This window comes from Onychomys torridus, chromosome 12 (assembly GCF_903995425.1).
Source record: "Onychomys torridus chromosome 12, mOncTor1.1, whole genome shotgun sequence".
In the NCBI taxonomy this organism is placed as follows: domain Eukaryota; kingdom Metazoa; phylum Chordata; class Mammalia; order Rodentia; family Cricetidae; genus Onychomys; species Onychomys torridus.
Window position 1 is genome coordinate 6,592,167 of NC_050454.1, and position 26,897 is coordinate 6,619,063.

A 26,897-nucleotide genomic window follows, 5' to 3' on the forward strand; every position below is an offset into this window, starting at 1 on the left:
AAAATATCTATTTATTTGCTTCTTCATCCATTTTTATTTTATATCCAGTTATCAATGAAGCTCATATTATAAATTTTTGAAGTTTTTTTATAAGTGTGTGTGTGTGTGTGTGTGTGTGTGTGTGTGTAGCATGCTTGCATGTGCTCTACAAATGTTCAAGTGCTTACAAGCCCAAAGAAAGCATTGGATCTCCTAGAGTTACAGACTGTTAAAAGCCACTATGTATGGGTTCTGGGAACCAAATTCTGGTCCTGGAAAAGCAAGCATCAAATACCCTTAACCCTGGAGCCATCTCTCCAGCCTTGAATTTTAAAAGCTAGTATGGGCAAAATATATGTTATTACAAAATATTCATTGAGTACTCACCACAATTGATTACATTCTGGGCCATAAAAGCCTCAATACATTTTAAAATATTGAAATCATGAAAATTATGTTCTTCGGCAAAATGATATAGATTATAAAGCAGTAAATGTCATTTTTTAAAGCTTTCTAAATATCTGGAATTTAACAACAATTTCATAAATAACTCATGGATGAGGAAAGTAATCAGAAAGGAAAATATGTTGAACTAAAGATGATGAAAAAGGGTGGAAATTTGTAGGATGTACTCCATATGGTATTGAGGAGAATATCATCTTAAATATCTGTACAAGAAAAAAAGAGAAATCTTAAAACAAAGTATGTGAGTTCTGATAATAAAATACTAGAGAGTGTGAATTAAGGCTTCAGTAAGTAAAAGTAGTCAAAGTTACAAGGAGAAATTGACATTAGAGAAATTAAACAAAAACACTGAGTTTTTCAACAGAATTGAGAAAATTGGTTAAACCTCTAGCAAGAGTAATTAATGGAGAAAAATTACAAAAGTGTCAGAGTATGAATGCCACTAACATGAACTATAAGCTATACTGACATGGAATGTAAGAACAAAATGATAACTCTGTGATGGAACGAAAACCTTTCTGTCAGGAAAGTCAACAATCTGCATGAAATGGACACATTCTTGAAAAATATACCTTCCCAAAAGTAACACAGAGAAATGAAAAAATTGGAAGATCTACATTTAGTAAATACATTGATTTGTTAACAAGACCTTTCAACACAGAAAAACATCAGGCCCTGACAGATTAGTACCTCAGTCAAAATGTTAATCAGGAACTTGAATGTCAAGTTGATGTGAATTATTTCAAAATATACAAACAAGAAAGGATTCTCACCAACTCATTTTAATAAGCCAGCCAGGCCCTCATTCCAAAAGTGGTGTGCTAGTCCTTCTGGCTTTCTGCTGCTGTGACAAACACCATCAACAAAAGCGACTTGGAGAGGAAAGGGTTTGTTTTAGCTTGCACGTTACAGTCAGTTTCCTAAGGAAGCCAGACAAGAGCTCAAAGCAGCAAGCTAGGGGCAGAGACCATACAGAAGTGCTACTCACTGGCTTGCTCAGATTGCTTTCTAATACCAACAAGGAGTACCTGCCCAGGAGCGGTACTGCCCACAGTAGACTGGACTCTCCCACATCCACTGTTAATCAAGGAGATGCCACAGACATGGCCACAGGCCAATCTGATGGACAATTCCCCGACTAAGGCTTCCTCTTCCTGGGTGACTCTGGATTGTGTCGAGTTGATAAAGAACAAACCAGCACACGTTGTACAGCCATTACAGAAAAACAGAAGAAAGGAAAAAAAAAAAAAAAAAAAGAAAGTCAGTCACTCCCCCCTCCCCTGCCAGCTCTCATGAAGATAGATGTTAACATTTTAACAAAAATAATATGGCAAGTCAGTTTAGCAGCACTTAAGACACTAATATACAATGAACAAAATTTTTAAATTCAAAATATATAACTTTTGATCAAAATTTGAAAAACTACTCATTTAAATTCATTACATCATCACAATAAAAGAGAAAGCCACATAATTGTTGGAATAAAGGGTAAAAAGGTGTTTCTCGGGATTGAACATCCTTTTTACTAGAAGGTTCTAAGAGCCAGGAGGAAAGAAGGACTCCTCCTCAGTTGGAAAAAGGTCACCTGTGAAAACCCTCCACTGTATACATTCTATTCCAGATTTGCAGAGAGGTGATAACTCAAAACAGTGTATGAGGAAAAGGAAATCAATCCTTTAAAATGAGATATTATTCTAGGATTTCTGATCAGGACCCTATATCTGAAAAATCCAAAATCAACAGTTATCATTATTGTCTGGAATGGTGACCTCAAGTGGTGGTCTCCGCAACCCTCCCACCCCGGTTTTCTGAAGTGGAGCTTGACGCAATAACTTGCCTTCTCACGGTGTATTCAGGTAATGACCCAAAGAAGGAAGAAGGAGGGTGCAGGGAGAATCAGAGGTGGAGCTGGGGGTCAGTCAATGTAAAGTGATTGATTGGGATGATGGCTGTGGACAACAAGGGCTTGCCTGAAAAAAGTCTCCTGAGAAACATACAGAATCGGTCCCAGAATTGGCCCAAGAGAAGGCTAGAACACTAGTCTGCAGGCTTGGTTACATGGGCATCCCTTGGGGTTCATTAACTCTAACCAATGTTCTTTGCGTATACAGCCCCACATCAAGAGGCTGAGTAGATTTCTGCAGTGTCTGAGAAGGCCAAGAAGCAGGATGCAGATCTGCACATAAAATAACTTGGTGATGGGATCCGTCCTTTGAATGGACAGAGACCTGCCCTTACAGAGGAGCTGAATCTAGCTGAGTGTGGTTGTTCACATCTATAATCTTAGCACATAGGCAGCCGAGGCTGGAGGGGTGCTACAAATTCATGGCCAGCTTGGGCTACAGAGTAAGACATTGTCTCAGAAAAGAAATAAAAACAAAAACCAGAAAACCCAAACAAACAAACAATAAGAACAAACAGATAAATGGGGCTGGAGAGATAGCTCATTGGTTGAGAAGTACTTGTTGCTCCTGCAGAGCACCCAGGTTCAGCTCCCAGCACTCACACACATGGTAGCTCATTACCATCAGTGACTCCAGTTCCAGAGGAACTGGTACCTCTTCTGACTTCTGCAAGACATCAAGCAGGCATGTGATATGCATGCACACAAGCCATCCAAATGCTCACATACATAATAAAATAAAGTTTACACATTTACAAATAAATAGTTTTTTAAAAAGAAACAAAATGACCTGTCCGACACCTGAGATATGACTGTCATGGTGGCACACACTTGGAATCCATGCACTGCAGAGTCAGAAACAGGGAAGTCACAAGTTCATGGCCTTGGCTACATAGGAAATATCATGTCTCAGAAAGCAAAATGAAATAAAAAAAAAAAGAAGAAGAAGATAAAAGAACCTGGCATACAAGTCTAAAATTAGGTTGAGTTTTGTTTGGTCTACTAACTCTAGGAAGAGAATAGCATAGTTTGAGAAACATCAGAGTATTATAACAAAACCATATACTGGGCAACTTACTAGACAGTAGAAGTTTATCTCCCATAGTTCTTGAGGGGGAGACTCAATGCTTACTGAGAGTCTTCTTCCCAGTTCATGGTGGGGGAGGGAGGGATCGTGTTGTGTATTGACATATGAAAAAGGTCAGTTACCTCACAAAAGGTGTTTATTTAGGACATCAAAGCTGTCATGATCCACATCTCACAGAGGCCCAGTTTTAATATTACATTTAGAAATATAACCTGATACCATTTTATATACTGCAGGTTGGCTGTGTGTGTGTGTGTGTGTGTGTGTGGTGTGTATTTTCCTATCAGCTCACTAACTTAAACGACAGAATCATTGCCCAGATTCTCAACTAGGTTTTTCTATAAAGCTCTGTCTGTAGCTACTTTGGCTTTTGAAAGAGTGTTCCTTTTTTTGTAGGGGGAGGGACAGTCTTAGGGTTTCCATTGCTGTCATAAAATATCCAAATCAAGTTGTGGAGGAGAAGGTTTGTCTTAGTTTACATTTTGCAGTCCTAGTCCATCATGGTGGGAAGTCAGGGTAAGGAGTTAAGGCAGGTACTGAAGCAGGCATCATGGGGAAAGACTGCTTACTGGCTTACTTCCAATAGCTTGCTCAGGGGTAGCATCACCCACAGTGAGCTGGGTCTTCCCACATCAATCATTAAGAAAATACCTCTGCAGTAGGCCAATCTCTCTTCCCAGATATGTGGAGGTTTGTGTCAAGTATACAAAAACAAAACAAAACAGAATCCAACAAACAAACAAAAACAAAACTAGCTGGAAGAAGGTTGTTTGTAGAAAGGGAGGTCCAGAAACTGTGGGAAGGTCAGAAGATAACTTGTAGGGATTGGCTCTCTCCTTCTGCCTTGCGACTTCTGGAGATCAAACTCAGGTTTTCAGACTTGGTAGCAAAGGCCTTTAACCATCCACAATGTTGCTGGCCTCAGTGCTTCACTGGCATCTCCTTTTTACTTGGAGATTATGGGGTCTCTAGGAATGTGAGCTCGCTCTCTCTCTCTCTCTCTCTCTCTCTCTCTCTCTCTCTCTCTCTCTCTCTCTCTCTTTCTCCTCCCTCCCTCCCTCCTTCCCTCAAGAGTTCTGGAAGGTTACAGTCTTTTAGCACCATGCCTGGATCCTATCACCTGTTTTAATGAAGGGATTTACCTTTTTCTTTTTATAAAATCATTCTCAGTCATTTAGCTTGCATTTTAAAAGCTCCCATGGAAGACTGCAGGCATGTGTCTGTGTCCCATGGTACTCATGGCTGAGCTGTTCCCGCTACACTACAAAAATGCAGCTCCAGCCATCACCGCCTGATCCCAAATGCTGTTTCCAGGACCAAAGACAGAAGCTTTGCTTCTTAGGCAGAATGTGCCTAAGAACTGGAACATCTTCCCACGGCCCCTTTTCTGCAAAATAGGTCACCATTTCTGTGGTCATGAATATGCTCATTCAAAAGAATTCTTGTTGATTTGAATCTGAAATGTCCCCACAGGCTCATGTATTTGAATACTCTAGTTGGTGGCACTCTTTGGGGAGATTGTCGAGTTTTGGGGACATGAGGTCTGACAACATAGGCCACTTGAGACAGAGTATTGATTATTACAGCCCTGTAATATGCTTCTAGAGTAATCTCTGCCTTGTGCTCTGTCAAAAAGTGAGACACAGCAGCTGCCAGCTCTCATCCCCACGATGATGTCATCCAGCTGCCTTCCCCATGACTCTGTGACCAAATCAAATCATTGATCAGTCAGTCCTTTCTGTCAGATATCTCATCACAACAAACTGAAAACAAGAAGGAAAAGATGCATTTTTATTGAAACATAATTGATAAAGTGTACAAAGTTCCAGGGTGTAGCACATTTTATGGGAGTATATGTTGTTGTGTGAGTACCACCGCAAAAGAAAATGCCCACCATTCCACAGAGCAGCCTCTGATGTGCACAGGGAGAACATTCGGATCCATCCTCTCAGAAGCTGCCCTGTGTGTCACAGGGAATTCTTAGCTACTCATCATGTGATACTTTTGCCCCTCAGGCCTTCATCCTGCTTAACTGAAACATTGCCCCCTTTCTTCCCCTCTCCCTGTTTCCTACCTTTATATTTTTGTATCTTGCTTATTTCACTTAGCACAATGGTTCTCAACCTTCCTAAGGCTGAGATCCTCTAATACAGTGTCTCATGTTGTGGTGGCCCCTCCCCCAACCATAAAGTTATTTCATTGCTACTTCTGTAGCAACTGTAATTTTGCTACTGTTATGAATTGTAATGTAAATGTTAGATGCACAGGATATCTGATATGTGATCCCCAAAGAGATTGCAACACACAGGTTGCAACATGTTGAAAGTTTTGCAAGTTACAAGTCCCTTTTAATGACGAGTAATACATGTTTATAACTTAACTTATCTTCCCCATTATTTCTCCATTGATAGACAGATATTTAGCTTGATTCCATAACTTGTGAGTAGTGATGCAGTGAAGAGGGGAGTGCAGATGTCTCCCTGGATGCCGGCTTCATTTTTTTATTTTTATTTTTTTACATACATCACCAGAACTGGGTTGCTCAATTCCATGTTAGTTTGATTTGATGTTTGACTTCTCCAGGCACCTTCATGTTAGTTTCCATAATGGCTATCACAATTTACAATCCTCCACATTTTTCTGCATATCTTTTCTAGAATTTGCTATTGTGCACTTTTACTATTAGGCTATTTGCTGGATGAAGAGATTTTAATTAATGAACACTTGCAAATTTTCTATTGAGAGATGTTTATTTCTGAGTCCATATTTTTAATCAGGCTGTGGTTTTTTGGTTTGATTTGTTTTTGCTATTGAATTATTTTATCTTGTGTGTGTATGAGTGTGTGATCAGTGTGAGTGTGTGGTGTGTGTATGCATTAGTTCACTTGCATGAGTATGGACATACATGGGAAATGTCAGAGGACAACTCCAGTTGGTCGTTTTCATATCCACCTTGTTCTGTCAGAGTCTCTTTGCTGTCTGTCACTGCACATGCCGGGCTCATTGGTTCGTGAAGGTCTGTGCACTGCACATTCTTTTACCTCCTCCCACCTCCCCAGAAAAACCTTGAGATTGGAGATGCAATGCACGCTACTACGCTTGGCTTTTATGTTCTGAGGATTCAAACTCAGGTCCTCATTCTTGCATAGGAAGCCATCTCCCTAAACCCCTATTGGGGTATTGTCCCACTGTCAGTTAAAAATAGAGGAATTCAGTAGCCTTCATTCTCAAAAGTCTAAAGAAATAAATGTAAATCAGAAAGGAATAAGTAAAATCACTTATTTTTTTTAAATAGGACACTGTTGGAGACCAGCATTATGCTTATGACTCCAAAGTTACTTTAGAAATAAATAAAATAAGAACTTGATGTCTTTGATGAGTAGAGCTGCAGAAATGCTGAACAAAATCTTACAGAGCAAACATGAGAGCACAGCACAAAGGAAAATTCACATGACCAGTGGAGGAGAAAGCCTTCGAGAGCAGACAACATCTTCTGGTGATAAAACTGTGAGAGCAGGAAACTCCTTCGCCCTAATAGAGACTCACACACTGCAAGTGCACAGATCCCAACATGTTAGTGACACACTGAAAACTCTTCCTGTGCAATTGGAACAGGAAAAGGATACCAACTCTTCTAGCTCTCTTCACATTTTCTCCTGTATCCTTGAAAAGTCACTGTATCCCTGTGCCTGCTCTGATCATCCTGTGTGTCAGTGAGCATCTCATGGTTAGTGTGCTGTTTATTTGAGTTTCATCTGGATATTGGTTTTCTCCTTCACATGTAAGAACTATCCTATCTTTCTTTCTTTATTTTCATTTTAAGTGCATTGGTGTTTTGCCTGTAATGTGTGCCTGGGTGAGCATGTTGGATCCCCCTGGAACTGGAGTTGCAGACAGGTGTGAGCTGCCATGCTGGGAATTGAACCCAGGTCCTCTGGAAGAGCAGCCAGTGCTCTTAACTGCTGAGCCATCTCTGCTGCTCTGAACTATCTATCTTTTAAAAAGAGAAAATAAGGGTTTGTCTTCAGTCTTAGTATTTTAGGATTTGTGTTCTTGAAGTGTCTGAAACTTCATTATGTTGAAGAATTTTCCCTCCATAACAAATGTGTTGCCATTTTTATCATAAGAAGATAATGCATATTGTCAAATACAGTCTCTCCTGTTGGTCATGTGGAATATTCTTTTTAATGTGCTCTTATATTTACTTTCTAGAACTTTATTGAGAATTTTGAATTCTTTTTAGGCAGTATATATTTAGATGCCCCCTTTTTCCTTTTTTTCTCTCTCTCCCTCCTTCCCTCCCTCCCTCTCCCTCTTTCCCTTCTTCCTTCCTTTCTTGATTACACTATTTGTATTATTGCTTATGTGGTATCAAGTTTTGTGATTATGATCCTCAGAATCTTTATCGGTAGCTACACTATTGAGAAGTAAGCCCCTCTTCCTCGCTTTTTGGAATATTTTTAACAAAGAAATCTCACTACCATTCAGTCCAGCCAGAGAGAGTAAGTAGATGAACACAGATCTGTGTTAGGCTTGTTCTAGAATCTTCGGTAGATGTTCTTGATGTTTACATGATGAAATGTCCCAGTGTGTGAGTACACAGGGATTCTCCTGGTGTCTGACTTTTCAGTGGCAAATCTAGAGGCTTAGTCCCCAGGGTCAAGGTTCTAGCTTAGTTCTATGATGCCTGGTGTGGAGTTTTGGTTCAGTGGTATGAACTGGTGATAATGTCTGTGAAAGTGTACCTGGGGCCTATGTGCTGGGGCTACAGTGAGGCACGAATCCAGGACATTCAGCCTGTACTTGGCCCTTGAACATAACTTGTATAGCAACATGGTGCTGTGTCAGTATTGGAGCCTGTCTTTCAAGAGCCTGTGTTCTAGGATCTGGGAACTGTGTACTGCTAGTGTGTACAAGTCAGGCCTGGTACTTAGGTCTACAACAAAGCTGAGTACTTACCTTACTCCCTTTCCCATAAATGGATGGTGTAACTTCCCACAGTACCCTGCCCTTGCCTGGGGGTGGGTGGCACTGGTATTGTGAAACTTCCCTTCTGAACCTCTGAGACATATTTTTCTAAGCTGTGCACTGTACTCCATTGCTGTGTTCTCTCACCTGGACTGTTTTGGCTCCCGAGGAGTGCTCCTCTGTGTGAATAGCTCTTCAGATTGTGAGGGAAATGAGACGTGAACCCCCTTGTCTGGCATTTTGCGGGCATTCACTCATTAACATGAATTTTAAAGTTTGTAATTAGGTAGGTAAAAATGCTAACTATTTAGACACTAATAGAATTTCCAGACATTAGCAAAGTCACATGAAATAATTCTTGGGAAATACCTTATTTACAGCAATAACAAGAATATGAATTTGTAACAGTTAAAACCATGAGCAATCTATGGAAAACTCCAAAAACTTCACACAGAATGGTGTGAGGACTTTAATAAATTCAGGAGAAAATCATTTTCTGATAGAGTTGTTAGTTCTCAACAATGGTGCTAGTGGCATAGCTCCAGTGAATTTTATCTTGTTCCTAGAATTTGGAGGATAAAAGAGATCAAGAGAAATAAATGTCTCAGAAAAAAAAAAAGAAAAGCCAAAGTTAGATTTTCATTATCAGATACTAATATCAGATACTAAAACATATCATATTTTCTGATAATGAAATTATACAGTAGTATGTGTACAAGAATAGCACCCAACACCTCCCCAAAAAAATCAGTGAAATATCATAGGAATCCCAGGAATGGATTCTAATGTTTGGTCCTGCAAATCAGAGTGTTAAGGAGAGATCATCAGTGCTCAGTGCCAGTGAGAAGACCCACAGAAGAGAACAGAGCTAGCAGCTAAACATGTACATTCATCAAATTTGAACGCTTCACTAAGTATAAAGACAAAAGGGAAAGCCATAGACACAAGACCAATGATTTGCTTTGCAAAATTCTATCTGTCTAGAAATGGAAATAATACCATCATATAGAAATTAAGAAGCATATTGGGAAAATAGTTCAGTCCATGACAGAGGGTCCATAACAATGCAAAGCACGAGATCTCAGGTCCCAAGAAAATTCACAGAGACCATTGATAAGTAATTCCTCAAAGGAAGATGCAGGTGCCAGAAGCATATTCAAAACACTCAATTTGGCCAGCAACCGAAGAGAGCAAAATCAGAGGCACCCTGTCATTTTCTGATAGATAAATTGGTACTTGTATTTTCTTTTTTTACTGTTAATACTAACTTCTGTATAGAGAATTCTCTCTCTCTACAAGAGTTTTAAACTGTTGCATCATCCTAAAGAAAAATAGTGTAATGGTTTGCAAAAAGTAGAAAAAAAAAAATGTTCACCCACCAAGGGAGGTAAGCTTTCTTGGCAACACCTTTCAGGCATTGAGTTACTCCTCCCTCAATACATTGATTGTTTAGAAGTTTTATTTCCTGGAATCTGCCTTAAAGATGGAAAAGGATATAGACTATTGACAATGTAGTTCACGGAAGCATTATTTAAAATGCCAAAGATGAACCAAGGAAATCAATGATAAACTATCCTCTGTGGCTGTTAGCTAATCTATTCTCTTTTCTACTCTTCAATCTCCTACTCAAAGACACACAGACACTTCGCTGCCCTTGTGCCCAAGACTCTGAACCTATGTCGTGCCTACATCTTACTGAGAGTCTGTTTTTTAAAAGATTTTTTTTATTCACTTTACATACCAACTGCAGATCCCCTCTCACCTCTCCTCCTGCTCCCCCACAAAAGGTCCCCCTTCACCCCTCCCCATCCCCTCCTCCAAAAGGGTATGGCCTCCCATGGGGAGTCAGCAAAGCCTGGTACATTCGGTTGAGGCAGGACCAAGCCCCTCCCCCTGCATCAAGGCTGAGTAAGTCACTCCACCATAAGTAATGGATTCCAAAAAGCCAGCTCATGCACTAGGGATGGATCCTGATCCCACTGCCAGGGGACCCTCAAACAGACCAAGCTACACAACTGTCTTCCTTATGCAGAGGGCCTAGTCAAGTCCCATGCAGGCTCCACAGCTGTCGGTCTAAAGTTCGTGTGTTTCCATGAACTTGGTTCAGCTGTCTCTATAGATTTCCCCTTCATGATCTTGACTTCCTCTTGCTCATATAAAGGGAGTGAGTGTGAGCCCCTGCAAGCCTGGTGACTGGATGACTCCTGGTGGATTGTGTGTACTTCAATACATCAGGACCCATGTTAGGCCCTTTCCATAAATTATCTTACATTTGATTGCTTCTGTAGTCTCTATTGTCCAGATGAGAAAACATAATCAGTGTTTAAGTTGCCTATGTAGCTAGTAAATGATAAATGTGAGGTATAAGCCCAGATTTATGTTAGTCCATGAATTAGACTCTTAATGATCATAAAAATAGTACCTAAAGGACCAAGAGTTCCTAATTTACATTAGATAACTATATGCTAGACCCTGCAGTAAGGACTTTCTGGCTGGGCGGTAATGGCGCATGCCTTTAATCCCAGCACTCGGGAGGCAGAGGCAGGCAGATCTCTGTGAGTTCGAGGCCAGCCTGGTCTCCAAAGTGAGTTCCAGGAAAGGCACAAAGCTACACAGAGAAACCCTGTCTTAAAAAACAAAACAAAACAAAAAAGGGCGGGGGGCTTTCTGTGTATGTCCTCTTTTAAGCTTAGTAACAGCTCTGTGAGAGCAACACTATTACCATCCCCATGCACAGATGAGGAAATGGGTATAGAGCCCCTATATAAGATACCCAGGGCCTAAGTCCTGAAAGTGTTGGGGCCCAAATGAAGCCATATCCAGTACTCTTTCCTGCCATGTGGCACCCCTACTGTGGAAATGATTGTTATGTAGCATGTTAGAGCACATACTTCATCTATTTATTCTCTTTTGGAAACAAGTTATTTGACAACCCACTTGCTGAAGTACAAGATACCAGAGTAGCAGACACACAGTAGGCAGCAGGAACAAATGCCATTTCTAAAAAAACAAGAGCTGTATTTCTTCCTTAGTTTCCGGTGAGTCAGTTCCAGCCCCTATCATATTCAGCATATTGAATGTCCCACTATAGAGCCGAATAATTCGAGTTTCCAAACAAAGCCAAGACGATGACTTCATCTTCTGTTCCTTTGTTGGGAACTCAGTCTCCTCTTTACACTTGAACATGAAGTCATCGTGGTAGGCTGCCAGTTGTGAGCCCCTGCTTAGTGCTTCTGAATTTGCAGAATCTCTGTCTTGCATGACCAGGAATAAGAACAACTCGTCACCTGTTCTCAACGAGTTAAAGAGTGAGGTGTTCTCACCAGAAGGATATCTGCAGAATGTAGACGCGTCACCTTAGGATGAAAAATGGGCTGCACACAGTTTTACATTCAAAGTTTGAAGATTTGATTACATCCCAGCCATTTGCAGCTTCAGCAACTGCATGAAGACAGTTGGGGAAAATATCACTGGGATGGCAACATGGCTGTAACTAGCAAACAGAACCCACAGCGTGATATAGATTCTGTATAAAGTTCATGACACTAGATTTCCCAGAAGAAACTTTCATTGTGTTCTTTATTTTTTCCTGCAGTGAGTCAATATCCACTTGAGAATTCTGGTAAGCTAGGCCCTGTGCTGTGTACAGAAATAGTGAGCTCAGCCTGATACATTCATTGTGTTAACTGACTTACAATCCTATCAGGAGGAGACACGATCAATTCCAATATAGGTTAAAAATGTTGTGGTGCCCAGATGAATAGAGCACACTGAGGAACTCAGAGAGTATTTAAGTGTACATTGCAATGGCTAAAGAGCTCGAATGGGGATATTAGAAGTGGAGAAATTCATGCAGACATAGCGATGTGAATAAAGCAGAATGTTGAGGACTATGGGTTCATTAATGTTTCTGAAAGTGAGAGTCACAAGTGAGAATAGACAAGGGTAAAGGGACATTATATGGATGACATGAAGACGCACAGCTATTGAAGGAATGGAAGTATAGAGGTGTATATAAAGAAAAGTGATTAATGATGCTAATTCTAAGAAGGATAGAAGTATAGATAAATGGGTAACTCATGTCTCATTCTGTAACTTGTGCCTTTTACACTTTTATAGTGAGAGAATGTACATATATACATAAATAGAGTGTGTGTTAGAAATAAATAAACAACTACATTGTGATAGACTGGTATAGGAGACAATAAAATGTGACAGACCCCAGGGAAACCAGAAACAGGAAGAGTCAAATGGGCTCTCATGAAGATTCTGACATTTCCCTCCAAATGTATGAGATTATTTTTTAAATGTGGCCAATAAAGAATGATAGAATCAGTAGGTTGATTATCCCCATGCTTTCTTTCTTTTGTTGTTTTTTTTGTTTTTGTTTTTGTTTTGTTTTGTTTTGTTTGTTTTTTTGAGACAGGGTTTCTCTGTGTAGCTTTGTGCCTTTCCTGGATCCTGGATCTCGCTCTGTAGACCAGGCTGGCCTCGAACTCACAGAGATCCGCCTGGCTCTGCCTCCCAAGTACTGGGATTAAAGGCGTGTACCAACACCACCTGGCAGGGACTTTCTTAAAGAGGAGTAGATTGAAAGGAAATGGATGGAGAGAAGTTTTGATGAAGGCTGTTCATGGTTGGAAGAGTTAGTGTTATGGAGTCAGTGGGCTGGGGATGCTGATTTTAGCCTCCTTGTGAGTTTAGCTTCTTGTTTTTGACTCACTCTGCTCTGAAAAGCTCCAACTTTGTCTTTCTTGTTCATTGTGCCATTCTCTTCCTGCCCCAGCTTCTGTTCCCTAAGGCCTGGCTTCATGGTTTCTTAGTTCTTCAGCATTCCCAGAGTGCCTCACTTCCTGTGAACTCCAGGGAGGCCTGGGTGTCTTATCTACTTTGACAATGATTTCACAGTTAGTCCTCCATAAACATGTGTTCAGAGGAAGATAAGGAAGAAGGGTCAGAAGGAGAAAAAAGGAAAAGAAATGGCACTCTCAGCTGGCTTTTCTACAGAATGGGAAGTGTGGTGAAAATGTTGAAAGCTTGATCTTCTTAATCATCTCATCTTTAAAGGGCAGAAGGAAGAATCCAACATCAAATATTTCAGAGATTCTCCACCTTCCTAATGCTACAGTCCCTTAATCCAGTTCCTCATGTTGTGGTGACCCCCAACCATACAATCATTTTTTTGTTGCTACTTCAGAACTGTAGTTTTGCTACTGTTAAGAGTCCTAATGTGAATATCTGATATGCATGTGGTCTTAGGTGACCCTTGTAAAATTAAACCCTCAAAGGGGTCATGGCCCATGGTTTGAGAACAGCTGAAATATTTGTTCTTCACAAAACAGCAAGCCTGGCAATACATAAACTGTCTGGGTGACCAATGATGCATGAAGAGGACAGAGCAGCAGTGCCCTGCACTGTCCTCAGCAGCACTGGCACCGTGACTGTCCATCCCTGTCCCTGTGAGTGACAGTTTCCGGTCCTGCAAAACGAAGAATTAGAATAGAAGTTTTCTAAATTGTTTGATTGTCATGAGGAAGGGACAAGGAAAGAGAATACATAGCTATTACTCATGATTGTAGGAAAGGAAAGGAAGGCAGGGAGAGTGTGCTCTGAGTTCAAGAGCAGACTCCATCTCTGTGGTCCTTTTATGTGTTTAAAAGAGATATAGATAGATAGATAGATAGATAGATAGATAGATAGATAGATAGATATAGATATAGATATAGATATAGATATAGATATAGATATAGATATAGATCTTAGTTAGGGTTTCTATTGCTGTGAAGAGACACCATGACCAGGCAAATGTTATAAGGAAAACATTTCATTGAGGGGCTTGCTTACAGTTTCAGAGGTTCAGTCCATCATCATCATGACAGGACATGGCAGCATGCAGCCCGATGTGGTGCTGGAGTAGCTGAGAGTCCTACATCTTTCAGGCAACAGGAAGTCAACTGACTGTCACACTGAGTTAAGCTTGAGAAAAAGACCTCAAAGCCCACCCCCATAATGACACACATCCTCCCACAAGGTTACACTTCCTAATAGTGCCACTCCCATTGAGGGCCATTTTCCTTCAAACCACCACAATATTAAATATATAATGTTGTATATAACAAAACACATATTAAATATATATTATATAATAAAATATAAAATAAATACTATATATGTGTGTGTCATGTTTATACACACACACACACACACACACACACACACACACATATATATATATATATATATATATATATATATATATATACATACACACACATATATGTATAATTCCAGCCTGCAACTTCTTCTTCTCAATACTGAGCTAGATTGGAAGACAGTGAGCACATCTTGCATGAGGATGGCTAGGAAAAGAACTGTCCCAGGTGACATGGGACACTGCTCCAAGAATTCAGGTGTGACATGGGAAATAATCCTCATTTTAGGCCCAACTCCTTAACAGCCTACCCCTAATAGATGGAAGGACATTTACTGTGGCTTCATTTATTCCTGAACTAAGGAAGCTTGCTAAGACTAAAAACAAAACAAAACACCAGTGGTAAATATAATACCAGAGCTTCCTGACTTTCCAGATAAGAGAACACAAGTGAAAAATGTTGCTGAGGAGGTTACTGAGTGGGAATTGCTGTGGATATTGCTCTGTGTAAATAAAATGCTGATTGGCCAGTAGGCAGGCAGGAAGTACAGGTGGCACAAACAGAGAAGAGAATTCTGGGGATAGGAAGGCTGAGGCGGAGAGACACTGCCAGCATCTGCCATGACAAGAAAGATGTAAGGTACTGGTAAGCCACGAGCCACGTGGCAAGTTATAGATTAATAGAAATGGGTTAAACGTAAGAGTAAGAGCTAGACAATGGTAGGCCTGAGCTAATGACCAAACAGTTTAATTAATGTAAGTGTCTGTGTGTTTATTTTATAAGTGGGTTCTTGGACTAACAGGGCTTGGTGGGGGCTGGAGAGAAGGTCTCCAGCTACAGGGAAGACTTGAGTCGGGATTTTAAGTGGTAAAAAGAAGACGTTCATAGTTAATTGGCCAATGAAGAACTGCAATTGGTCTATGGATATGAGCACAGTTGAGCTGTCTCTTCTTTTTAGTCAGGAAGGAGTTATGATCAGAAAAGTCTGGAGTGTTAGGATCTTGCAAAGAGAGAGTACTAGTCCTTTATCAATGTCACTTACTTTGACTCAGCCATGATGAAAATGGACATAGATTTCATATTTCCAAGGCTAATGTCCACACAAAAGCAAAGCTCTTCTTTGGTCTAATCCAGGCTTTTTCTTCCAGGGATGGAAAGAAAAGACATAAGCACTTGCCTGGTCTGAACAATCTAATTCCTGTATCATATATCAACTACTAGTATATTCCCAATGCCAGCATGTTGCATGAGTCAATGATCAGTTCCCACTGGTCCTTAGGATGAAGCCTTTTATCCTTTCTACCTGTACTTGTAGAATTTTAAAGAAATGCATATTTGGAAATGAAGGTTACAAAGACTGTTTTAAGCAATTCTGCCTCACTCTTATAGTGTGGTGGTGGCAAACACCTTTAATCCCAGCACTCGGGAGACAGAGACAGGTGGATCTCTGTGAGTTCAAGTCCAGCCTGATCTATAGAGTGAGTTCCAGAACAGCTAGAGCTACACAAAGACCTGCCTTGAAAAAGAAAGAGAGAGAGACAGAGAGAGAGAGAGAGAGAGAGAAAAAGAGAGAGAGAGAGAGAGAGAGAGAGAGAGAGAGAGAGAAGGAAGGAAGGAAGGAAGGAAGGAAGGAAGGAAGAGAAGAAAGAAGAAAGAAGAAAAGAAAAGAAAAGAAAAGAAAAGAAATACTGACTCATAGTTACCTCTGCTATCACAGAGTATCAGAGACAATCACTTGGAATTAATTGGTTGGATCACTATTAGGAAACACTGAGCATCTGATGGGTATTTGAATGAGATGTACTTTCAATGCTATCTAATTCTAAACTTCTACTGTAGAAAAACTTTGAGCTTTGTGCTTTGGCTATCCCACTACCTTCTCTTCCACTATAAACATTTTTGAGATCAAAACCAATGTGTGACCCACAATGCGTGCGAATGTAACAGACATCCAATAAACACAAGTTTAAAAACTGGATGAGAATCTGAAAACCATGGCATACACAGTTGGATGCCTGCTCTGAAGGGTCACTATCAAGACAAGACTGTGTTGTGGTTCTTTATGTCCCATTCATTTCAAAGAAACCCTTGATGCCATGTTGTCTTGGAAAGAAAAGCACACTGGCAATTTACACCATATACTATACTTCTGCAATTACTATGAAGTTAAGGAAAGGGAGTGCTTGTATCCAAAGCTAGAGCAAGAAAGCTCAATGTCAGCCTCCTTGAATAGGTCAGGAGAAGCTTTCTGCTCCTCTCCATTCTCATGCAGTGGCAGCCTCGTCCCTGAGATACAGCAGTGAAGGTTGTAGTGAATGGATTTGATCGCATTGCTTCCTTCATGTCTGGCAAAATGGATATTATTGCCATCAGTGAACCCTCATTGATCTCAACATGGTCTACATGGTCCAGTATGACTTTACCCAAGGCTAGTTCAATGGCACAGTCAAGACTGGGAACAGGAAGCTCGTCATCAATGTGAAGGCCATCACCATCTTCCAGGAGTGAGATCCCACCAACATCAAATGAAGTGATGTTAGTGCTGAGTATTTTGTGGAGTCTGCTGGTGTCTTCACCACCATGGAGAAGGCCAGGGCACTTAAAAGGTGGGGCCAAACATGTCATCATCTCTGCCCCTTCTGATGATGCCCCCATGTTTGTGATGGGTGTGAACCATGAGAAGTATGACAACTCCCCCAAGATTGTCAGCCATGCTTACTGCACTACCAACTGCTTAGCTCCCCTGGCCAAGGTTATCCATGACAAGTTTGGTTTTATGGAAGGACTCATGACCACAGTCCATGCCATCACTGCCACAGGGATACCCAGAACATCATCCTCACATCCACCAGTGCTGCCAAGGCTATGATCAAGGTCATCCCAAAACCGATAGGCAAGCTCACTGGCATGGCCTTCCATGTTCTTACCACCAATGTGTCCATGATGGATCTGACATGTCACAACCTGGAGAAATCTGCCAAGTATGATGACATCAAGAAGGTTGTGAAACAGTCATCTGAAGACCCAGTGAAGGGCATCTTGAGTTACACTGAAGACAAGGTTGTCCCCTGTGACTTTACCAGTGAAGCCCACTCTCCCAACTTTGATGTTGGGGCTGGCATCACTCTCAGTGACAACTTTGTAAAGCTCATTTCCTGGTGTGGCAATGAATATGGTTAGAGCAACAAGGTGGTGAACCTCATGGCCTCCATGGCCACCCACCCTACCAAGAATGTAAAAGCAAGAGAGCGACCTTTCCAATTTAGCCTCAGACACTGAACATCTCCCCTCAGTTTCCATCCTGGAACCCCAGTAAAATGAGAGGGGCTTAGGGAGCGCTACTGTCTTGAATACCATCAATAAAGTTCACTGAACTCCCCAGTAAAGAAAAGAAAGGAAAAGAAAAAAAAAACAGAACAGAAAGAAAAAGAAAAGGTAAGAAAAGAAAAGAAAAGAAAAAAGAAGATCAGAAGAATTATATTTCAAGAGGTACTTTAGACTTAAGAAAGATTCACTAAATGTAAAGCCTTCAAAGTCTAAAATACCTCCCGGCTGAGCCTGTCCAACTCCCTCTCTCATACAAACATGTTGATGATGAGTAACTTGAGACCAAGAAGAGGGGATATAATTCAACCTAATCTTCCACTCTCAGGTCACAAACGTCAGGATTGCTATGGATGAATGTGAGTAGAGGGTGTGATCTTCCCTAAGATCTGGCAGATTTATTCCAGTGCTTTTGTGCCTGGGGAAGGCTCCTTGGGCACAAAGGGATGCTTCTTGCTTAAGAGGAGGCAGTTCACAGGCACTCCTGACCCTAACAGTATTGGTGACACCGCCCCCTGTGCCTGAAAACAGCTGTTGTGTATCCTCTGGCTCCTAAACTACTTCCTGCCTGCCTCATTCTCTTTCAAAATTTAAGAGACCTTATCGCTGTGCTCTGCGGCAAGAAGAGATGTGGCTGCTGATAGGGTTCAAGCCTTCAAAAGTTTATGGCCACTGGCCTTGGAAAGGAAACTGATGAAAAAACATGATATCCAGAGCACTATATCCATCCTCACCTGTCATGCCCTAGGACTTAGCCAGGAGCACTGCTTTCTCCTTTGTAGGTGTGTTGAGAGAGATCCTAGGAGACTTCTGTTTCAGAAAAGGTGAGTCTAGTTCGGACTGCTTAACAGAGAGGAAGCTATTGCCTTATACATCTTACTCTCCCTTGAATTAAGAATCTCAAAACACCAGAGCTAATGGGTGCTCCTTCACTTTAAACTACAGAAACTAAAGTGTCAAAGAGTGGAAATAGACTCTCTCTCACAGCAGCAGGCATCTAATTTGATCTTGGAGGTAATATCAACCTGTTCGGCAACAAAAATCTCTTTATCTGAAGAATTTGTGGTTCTGGCACTAATTCCTACAGTGTTTGTAAAACATATGAATGTGGAAATATCCCCAAGTTGTACACCAATGTGTACATCCTAGGATGTGAATTAAATCATATTCTCATTCCAGGTCTCAGATTGCTCATTTCTAACACAAGAGAGGGGGCTATGCAAGACACTTTCATGGTATTCTACAGTTTGAATTTTCTTAAAACAAAATATTCTCCTAATGAAATTTTCACTAGCTGTGTCAAGCAGAAATGCAGCCATACACCCAAATGTTCTTTCCTGATGCACATTCCTAGGTCACCATCCATAAAAGGAAAGCATGCTTCCCATTGAAGAGGCTGAACATCTGCCTATGCCCCTGGTGTATAAGAGCATCAGCCACTTCCGGCCCTGCTGTTGCTGTCCTCTGGAATTTTATTGCCATTTGCTGTATAAACAAGCCAACTTCTCAATTAGGTCAGTCAGAACTATGGACCATTGTACTGTTAATTGAACCATTTGAATAGATCATCAGATCACCTGGCCAGAGAGACTTGTCTTCAAAATGTCACAGTGTGGGCTATTCAAGGCCACACTGGTTAATGGTTGGACTAAAGCATAGACTCCCCATCTCTTACTTTTCTGACACAACTCCTGTGCTTTGTGCTGTTCGGATTGGTTTTGAAAGCAGCTGTGGTCTCACTTGGGAAGCACCAATTCTAACGCTCATCCTCTCATAGGCACACAGCTGCTGTGAGCCCAGTATCATTGTGACTCCTTACCACGCTCCCCTGGGGTCCTTCCTGCAGAAGCACCACCTTGGGGAAGATTTTCCTTAGGGGACTCAACAAATACAAAGTGCTTTTGAAACTCGGATTTTGCTTCTAGATGATGTGCTCATGTGTTTTCCTTCACGTGTGTGCGTCTCCTTCTCCTTCTGCTTTTCCCCACTTGGTCCTGTCTATTCTCTTCTTTGTCCTTTTATTATTTCATCCTTGTCCTCTTCCCTTTCCTCTTCTTCCTTTCATTTTCAATAAAGGTTTTGTTTGAAAAGGAGTGTGATGTGACTCTCCCCTCAATAGTCTCTAACTTGGCAGCAAGTTAGTGCATAATCTGCCTATTTGAAACCTTGGGCTTACACAGGGACACTTTGCTCAGCCTGGAAGGAGGGGACTGGCCCTGCCTGTACTGAATCCACCAGGTTTAAATGAATTCCCAGGGGAGTCTTGGCCCTGGAGGAGATGGGAATGAAGGGGAGGGGTTGGGGGGGAAGGTGGGGGCAGGAAGGGGGAGGACAGGGGAACCCATGGCTGATGTGTAAAATTAAAACACAAATATAATAAATAAATAGATAGATAGATAGATAGATAGATAAATAAATAAATAAACAAATAAATAAATAAATAAATAAATAAATGGGAAAAAAAAAAGAACAGAGGCTAGAGAGCCAGGCATGGCAGAACACACGTGGAATCTCAGCTCAGCAGAGGCAGAGGCAGCAAGACAATTTGGAGAGCATGTAAAGAGAGCCCATCTCAGAAAAGAATAAATTTTTAAGAGGGACTGGGTTATGACTTGACTTTGGAGCAACTGCTCTTTCATTTTAACTGGGTTTAAATGGAAATATCTCTTAAGTCTTCAATAACCCATTCCTTCCTCTTTTCATGTCCCTGTTCTCCACACTGTCTTAATCAGAGGAGTCCCTCCTTCCTTTAAGAGAGAGGTTAGAGGTTAATCCTCCAAAGGGATAGAGTAGCTACTGATATCTTTTTATTTACTTGTGTGTATGGTGTGTGTGTGTGTGTGTGTGTGTGTGTGTATGTGTGTGCATGTATGTGTGTGGTATGCGTATGCTTGTTCATATGTGTGCATGTGAACATAGGAATGCCAACGTACATGTTGGGATGTCAGAGGACAACCTTCAGGGTCTCCTTGCTGCTATATAACCCAAGCTAGCTGGTCCATGAGCTTCTAGAGATTCTCCAGCCTCCACATCCCTCTTCTCATAAGGATGTGCAGGGACTAGAGACACTTTGCCACTGTACCCAGCTTTTATGGGCATTCTGGCAACCTAAACTCAGGTCATCCAACTTGCACAGCAAGCATTTTTATACACTGAGCCATCTCACCAGCTATAATGTGGTTACATTTTTAAAGCTTGATTTGTCTGACTTTCCAAGCCAGCTGTACTCTTTAATGAGCTATGAGACCATGCACTGATTACTCTTTCATTTTCTATATCTATAAAGAGGCTAATAATAGACCGTGTTCTTTGAGGACTAAGTATGCTAATGTATGTTATGTTCTTAAAAGAGTATCAGAAATGTCATAATTATATAAATATTATTTATAGCTCTATATTTCTTTGTAATTATTTTTATGCAGTATGATAAAGGTATACTTATTTTATTGAAATTATCACTTAAAGTAGATTTTAGAAACATTTGAATAATTGCTATTCCCTTCTTTACTTAGAGGACCATCATACTATGGAATGTTAAGTAGTATCTGTTATTTTGCATATCTCACATAAATTATATCAGAATAAAAAGACTGATACATACTGTGATAGGTTAATTTTGGTTGCCAAATTGACTGGAGTGAGACACAGCTAGATTTGGAAAGCTCACCTCTGAGTATGTCTGGGAGGGCATTTCTAGCAAGGACTAACTAAGAGATGTCATGTTTGTGGGCAGCAGCATCCCATAGGTGAAGGATCCAGATGCAGTAAAGGAAAAGGCTCACCAGCACAGTCATTCTTACTCTGCTTCCTGGACATAGTGATGTGACTTTCCTGCTTCATGATTCCATGTCTACCATCAGGAGCTGGCACCTCTAAAGCTGTGAGCCAAAACCAGTCTTCCCTTCCTTCAGTTGGTTCTCTCAGGTATTTGGTCATAGCAAAGAAAAGTCTGGTGAAGACAAACCCATAATTCAGTCATACTAAGCTCACCATGTGCTTCGTGGTTGGCTGTAGGCACAATGATGCAATGAACAATACAGCTTCTGCTTATATCAGACTCACTCTTTTGTGAATGAAAGGCCAGTTTTCCTGTCAACTCTTCATGCAACATAACAAGGATTTCCCCTGGCCAACTGTGCACAGGTACTTCCTTGTTTTAAGACTATAGCAACCCTGTGAAACTTATCTTAATTTTGAGATTTGCTTCATATCACAAAATCATCCAGTCACCTTCTACATGTTAGCATGACATCTGATAAAACATTTTATTAACCTCTGTATACAATTTGAATTTAAAATCCAATTAAATGTTCATATGTGGAGCTGGGTACATAGCTGAGTGCTAGAGCATGTCCTTGGTATGTATAAGGCTCTGGGTTCAATGACAAGCAGAAAAAAGGTAGATATATCCTTACTGTTTTGCGTTGGACTTGGGGAGGCACCAAAAGGCAGGATTCAAATGTCTATAGAGCATTGGTTTTAATACCAGTAGCATCAGTTCAGTGCCTGTGTCAAATGTCTCTTCAAAGTAAAGACATTAAAAAAGTCCAGAATGAGCAAATATTAGAAAAGTCAGACTTGCCTGTGCTCTGCCAACTTGGTAACGTTGGAGCAAAGGAAGGATGAAGGTATATAGGTAAAACACAAGACTCCAGCATTTGTGAAACTGTAAATGTGGGTACTCTGATATTGCTGTACTCATACCAGCTTGGATTTTCAATGAGTCATTATGTTTCAGAGAGAATTTGAGTTCTTCCTCTGACTTACAAAAGTATAAAGCAGGCCTCCTATTTAGATGTTAACACAACAAAGCTAGTTAAACATCAGTTATAATGATTTACACAGATGTTTACCAACTCAGACTTTAGCTAATGAAGTTGAGCTTCATTAGCTCAGCTTTGCTTCTGTCTTGTTTGAGAACCAAGGGTTATGTGTGGTGATGGGGAATCCCTTGTCTGATTGCAGGGCTGGATAGACAAATGATCTTTTGAGAGGCCTTCACTGTGTAATCTGTGTTGGACATTTGAAGTGTCTGCAGTGTACACTGACTGGAGGCGAAATGTCTTTCCAGAGGCTCCTAAATAAGACTCTTGATTTTCCTAATTGAGCTTGTTAAATCACTCCAGGAGGGCAGCCTGTGCAAAACAAGAGGGGAAACAGGATGGCTTCTTGATATGACCCATGTGAAGTAACTCAAATATTATGAAAACATGATGCCATTCTTTGGAGATGCAGTTTACCGGGCCTTCATTCAATAACTCTCTCTGAAGCAGGCTAATACACTGCTTCCCTGGGTTTTTACATTGGGTTTGGCACTGCTTTCCATGTACTACCTGTTGTCCTAGAATTGCACTTAAGAAATAGAAATGCTCATTGTGAAAGCCAAAAAATCACAGAGCAGATCTCTAACTGAAATGCAATAAGTCCAACATCAGATAGGTGGGTAGACGGATGCTATGAAAGATTGTGCCACTGACATTTAGGCCACAGATCCCTAGGCCTGGCTACCTGGGTACTGACATGCAGGACCAAAGACTCGTGGCCCTGGGTAGCTATGGTACAATAAGATATCAATGTCCCTTTGTGTGTTCAGGTGAAATCTTTCATTTTTATCTTGGTACTTATATGCCCTATCAGAAAGAGGTGACACACAGAACTAGAAACAAGTATCTAGATGAGCAGGAACTCACTTCTTAAAGTTGAGATTGTGAGCTCCTTTACATCCTCTAGATTTTCCAAGGGTAAACTTAGGGGTGATTAAGATGAAGGTAAATCACAGTATCCATTGCTGGAAATATAAGAAGCCTTGGGTCACATTAACACCTGTCAAATCTTGAAAATGAATATATCACAGAAGTGATGTCAATAAAGAAGATTAGGCAGATTATCAAGAACTACCCAGCTGAGCAGCAGTGGTGCATGCCTTTAATCCCAGCACTCAGGAGGCAGAACCAGGTGGATCTCTGTGAATTCAAGGCCAGCCTGGTCTACAGAGCAAGATCCAGGACAGGCACCAAAACTACACAGAAAAACCCTGTCTTGAAACAAACAAACAAACAAAAAAGAACTGCCCAAGCCAGAAAATTTATGGAAAACAAAATATTTCAAGAATAGAGATTAGAATTATGTTTAGTAGCAAGACGAACTTGGGGACCATTATCTTTTTCCATGTCTGATGATGAAGGTCAGAGAACAAAGCTCTACTAGTCATTACTTTAAATCTACTCCTCTTCCCTCATGCTACCAGATTATTGCTCCAGCAAGTTTTGCAAACTCCCCAGGACTCAGTTTCCCAAATGGGACAATTAAACCCACTTTATAAGTAATGTCAGTAATAAATGATCAATTATTTATGAAGCACTCTGAGGGAGTTTGGAGTAAGTTTTAATCAATGATGTTGATAACTTTTCTTACTGGCCATTATTATTATTACCATTCTTATATCACATTTCAAGAGAACCCTTGGTTTCAGACTTGTCTACCTAGTTAGTGCTGTTTAACAGTTATATATACCCAAAGGGGTTTAAGAAATTTCTGTTTAGCTGAGCAGTAGTGGCACACGCCTTTAATCCTAGCACTCAGGATAGGTGGATCTTGGTGAGTTTAAGAAGGAAATAAGGAAGAGAGGAAGAGAGGAAGAGAGGAAGGAAGGAAGGAAGGAAGGAAGGAAGGAAGGAAGGAAGGAAAGAAGGAAGGAAAGAAGGAATTTGGTTGTTTCAGGCTATGTATGGAGATTTCTCTGTCAGGATTCTGAAGGGTCACAATGAATGCAAGGACATTAAACTAAAAATGTAAGTGAGGCATATGCAAAGGGAGTATGAGACCAAAGGAAAGCCTAACTGCATATTCTAAACCTTCTAAGGCCTAGAGGTGAGGATGGATGAGTGCAGTTTCGGGAACATGAGGGTTAGATGTCCTTTTAAAGTTGAGTAGACATTGAAGACAGAGGTAGAACTAATACACAAGGGCAGTGAAGGAGATCTGGACCTGCAGTTGCCCATGTGGAGCTCAACCCTCTATTTCCATGTGGAAGTGGCTTTGGGTGGGTGTCTCTTTGTTTTGTGTTCCGCTCTGTACAAGCAGGGGTGATGACGGATGCCATATCTCAGTTCTAGGATGGCTGGTTGAATGTACTCCTGAATCTGAGGTAGCATCTTTTTTTTCCTATTACACATCTTTTCCCAGGTAGATGAAGAGTCCCATGCCCAGTTTAACCTTAGCAAATGAGTTTGTAGCTTTTTCACAATCTGGAATTTCCAAAGGCAAGTACATTGTCTCCAATGCTTAAGGCATCCTGTAGAGCACTGGATTAGCTCTGGGGACTGTTTTGACTATTGACCTGTGGAATGAACCTCTTAGGGTTCTTCCATCTAGAGTGAGCTGCATCAGTGGGGAAGCTACTAAGCTTCTAGGTGTCTTTTTGTTTTGGAAGTTTGGGGGGGGGGCAGGGGTGGAGTATAAGTTTTAATCTTTTAATCAAGTGTGGCACATCAGACACAAACTGCAGGGGATGTTTATTGAATGATTCTCAACTTTCCAAAGGTTCATTTGCAGCCAACTTCCTTCTAAGCCCAAATGATTCAGATTTGAAATCCTTGGGGCCTCTCTGGAACATAGGGGGACTTTAAGGATCTTTTTTTACTTGCTGTCACAGATTATCTCCCTGCTGTTTCTTGACTTGCCTGGGGATGGGGTTGATGGTAAGATACCTTTTCCCCAAAGCCTGAAATTCTTCTTGCATTCAGAAACTGAGTCGGAATCTCACCGAATTCCACAAAGTGTCTGCCTGGGTCTCAAGGCTATCAGTCAAGGGTGTGATAAGCAGGGCAGGAAGAAAGGTGTGCCACAGGAAAGAAGTGTGAGCCTTTGAGTGGGGTGAGCTGCCATGCAGCCAGTTGTCATGGCTGCTGTATTGTTTTTAACAAGGTAATCAATCAAGATGGAGAAGAGACTTGGACCTGAATCTTAGCTCTGTCATTTGAAAGCTAATCTTGGGAAATAATAATGCTTTCCAGTGTTCTCTTCAACAAAGTGACTGAGATAAATTCTACCTTGGAGCATTTTTAGCAGTATTAGAAATGATGGATATTAAAGAAGAGCAGGAAGTAAAAACATCCATCAACAGTGTGTGCTGGGCATGGGGCTTCATACACAGTCACATCCATTCCTTTCTCTCTCTAAGGTAGATGTCATCATCCCTTCACACTTACATTTGGTGAACTTTACCATGTAACTCTAACATCCATACCCTGCATCCAGAAACACTGAAGTCTGACTATTGGAAAAATAAAAGACAATGCAAGTACCTGCCAGAGAAACTGAGGCATGAACCTGACAGGCATCAAAGAAGCCATGGAGGCAGAGACATTTAGGATTTTCAACAAAAGTAACTCTCAAACTTCAGGTCCTTTATACTAATTCAGAGGATGGCTGATCAGTACACCAACACTCCATATATGTGTTAATCATCACCAGGGCTACATGGAGGAATTTAGAGCATCACCATCATATTGTTCCTGTAAAGAGAAGGGACCAGAAGCTCAGAAAGTGACCATGACTGACTTATGCAGAATCACATGACAAGTCCTTAGAAGAGCTAAGGTCAAAACACAAATCCCTTACACACTGGCGAACTGCTTATGCAACCTCACTTGGGCTTCTGAAAGGGGCTCACTGTGGTTAATTAGAGATCTTCAGTTCCCTAATAATAGCTCATTCACTAGACAGTACCCAACAGCAACTTATATATGAATTAAAGAACTTCCTTGGTGCCTGTCCCAGAGAACAGTGCATTCCCATATGGACCACCAACCTAGAGGAAGCTCATTCCACTCATTAACCAGATTTTACACTCACTTCGGTCCAGTGCTCTGAGTAGGACAGTGATAAGAACTAAACTGTCAGCAAGCCAGTGTGTATTAGAAACATCATATATATATATATATATATATATATATATATATATATATATATGACGAGTACTTGATGGAAGACATTTATCTAGATAAATACAATCTAA

At 40.9% G+C, this 26,897-nt stretch overlaps 1 protein-coding gene and 1 pseudogene across 4 annotated transcripts in view; both read left to right on the forward strand.

The window, feature by feature from the left end:
- Positions 1 to 26,897, forward strand: part of Tp63 (tumor protein p63) — a 210,527-nt gene that overhangs the window by 30,739 nt on the left and 152,891 nt on the right. The gene's annotated exons all lie outside the window — the stretch shown is intronic.
- On the forward strand, positions 16,893 to 17,833 carry LOC118593932 (annotated as a pseudogene).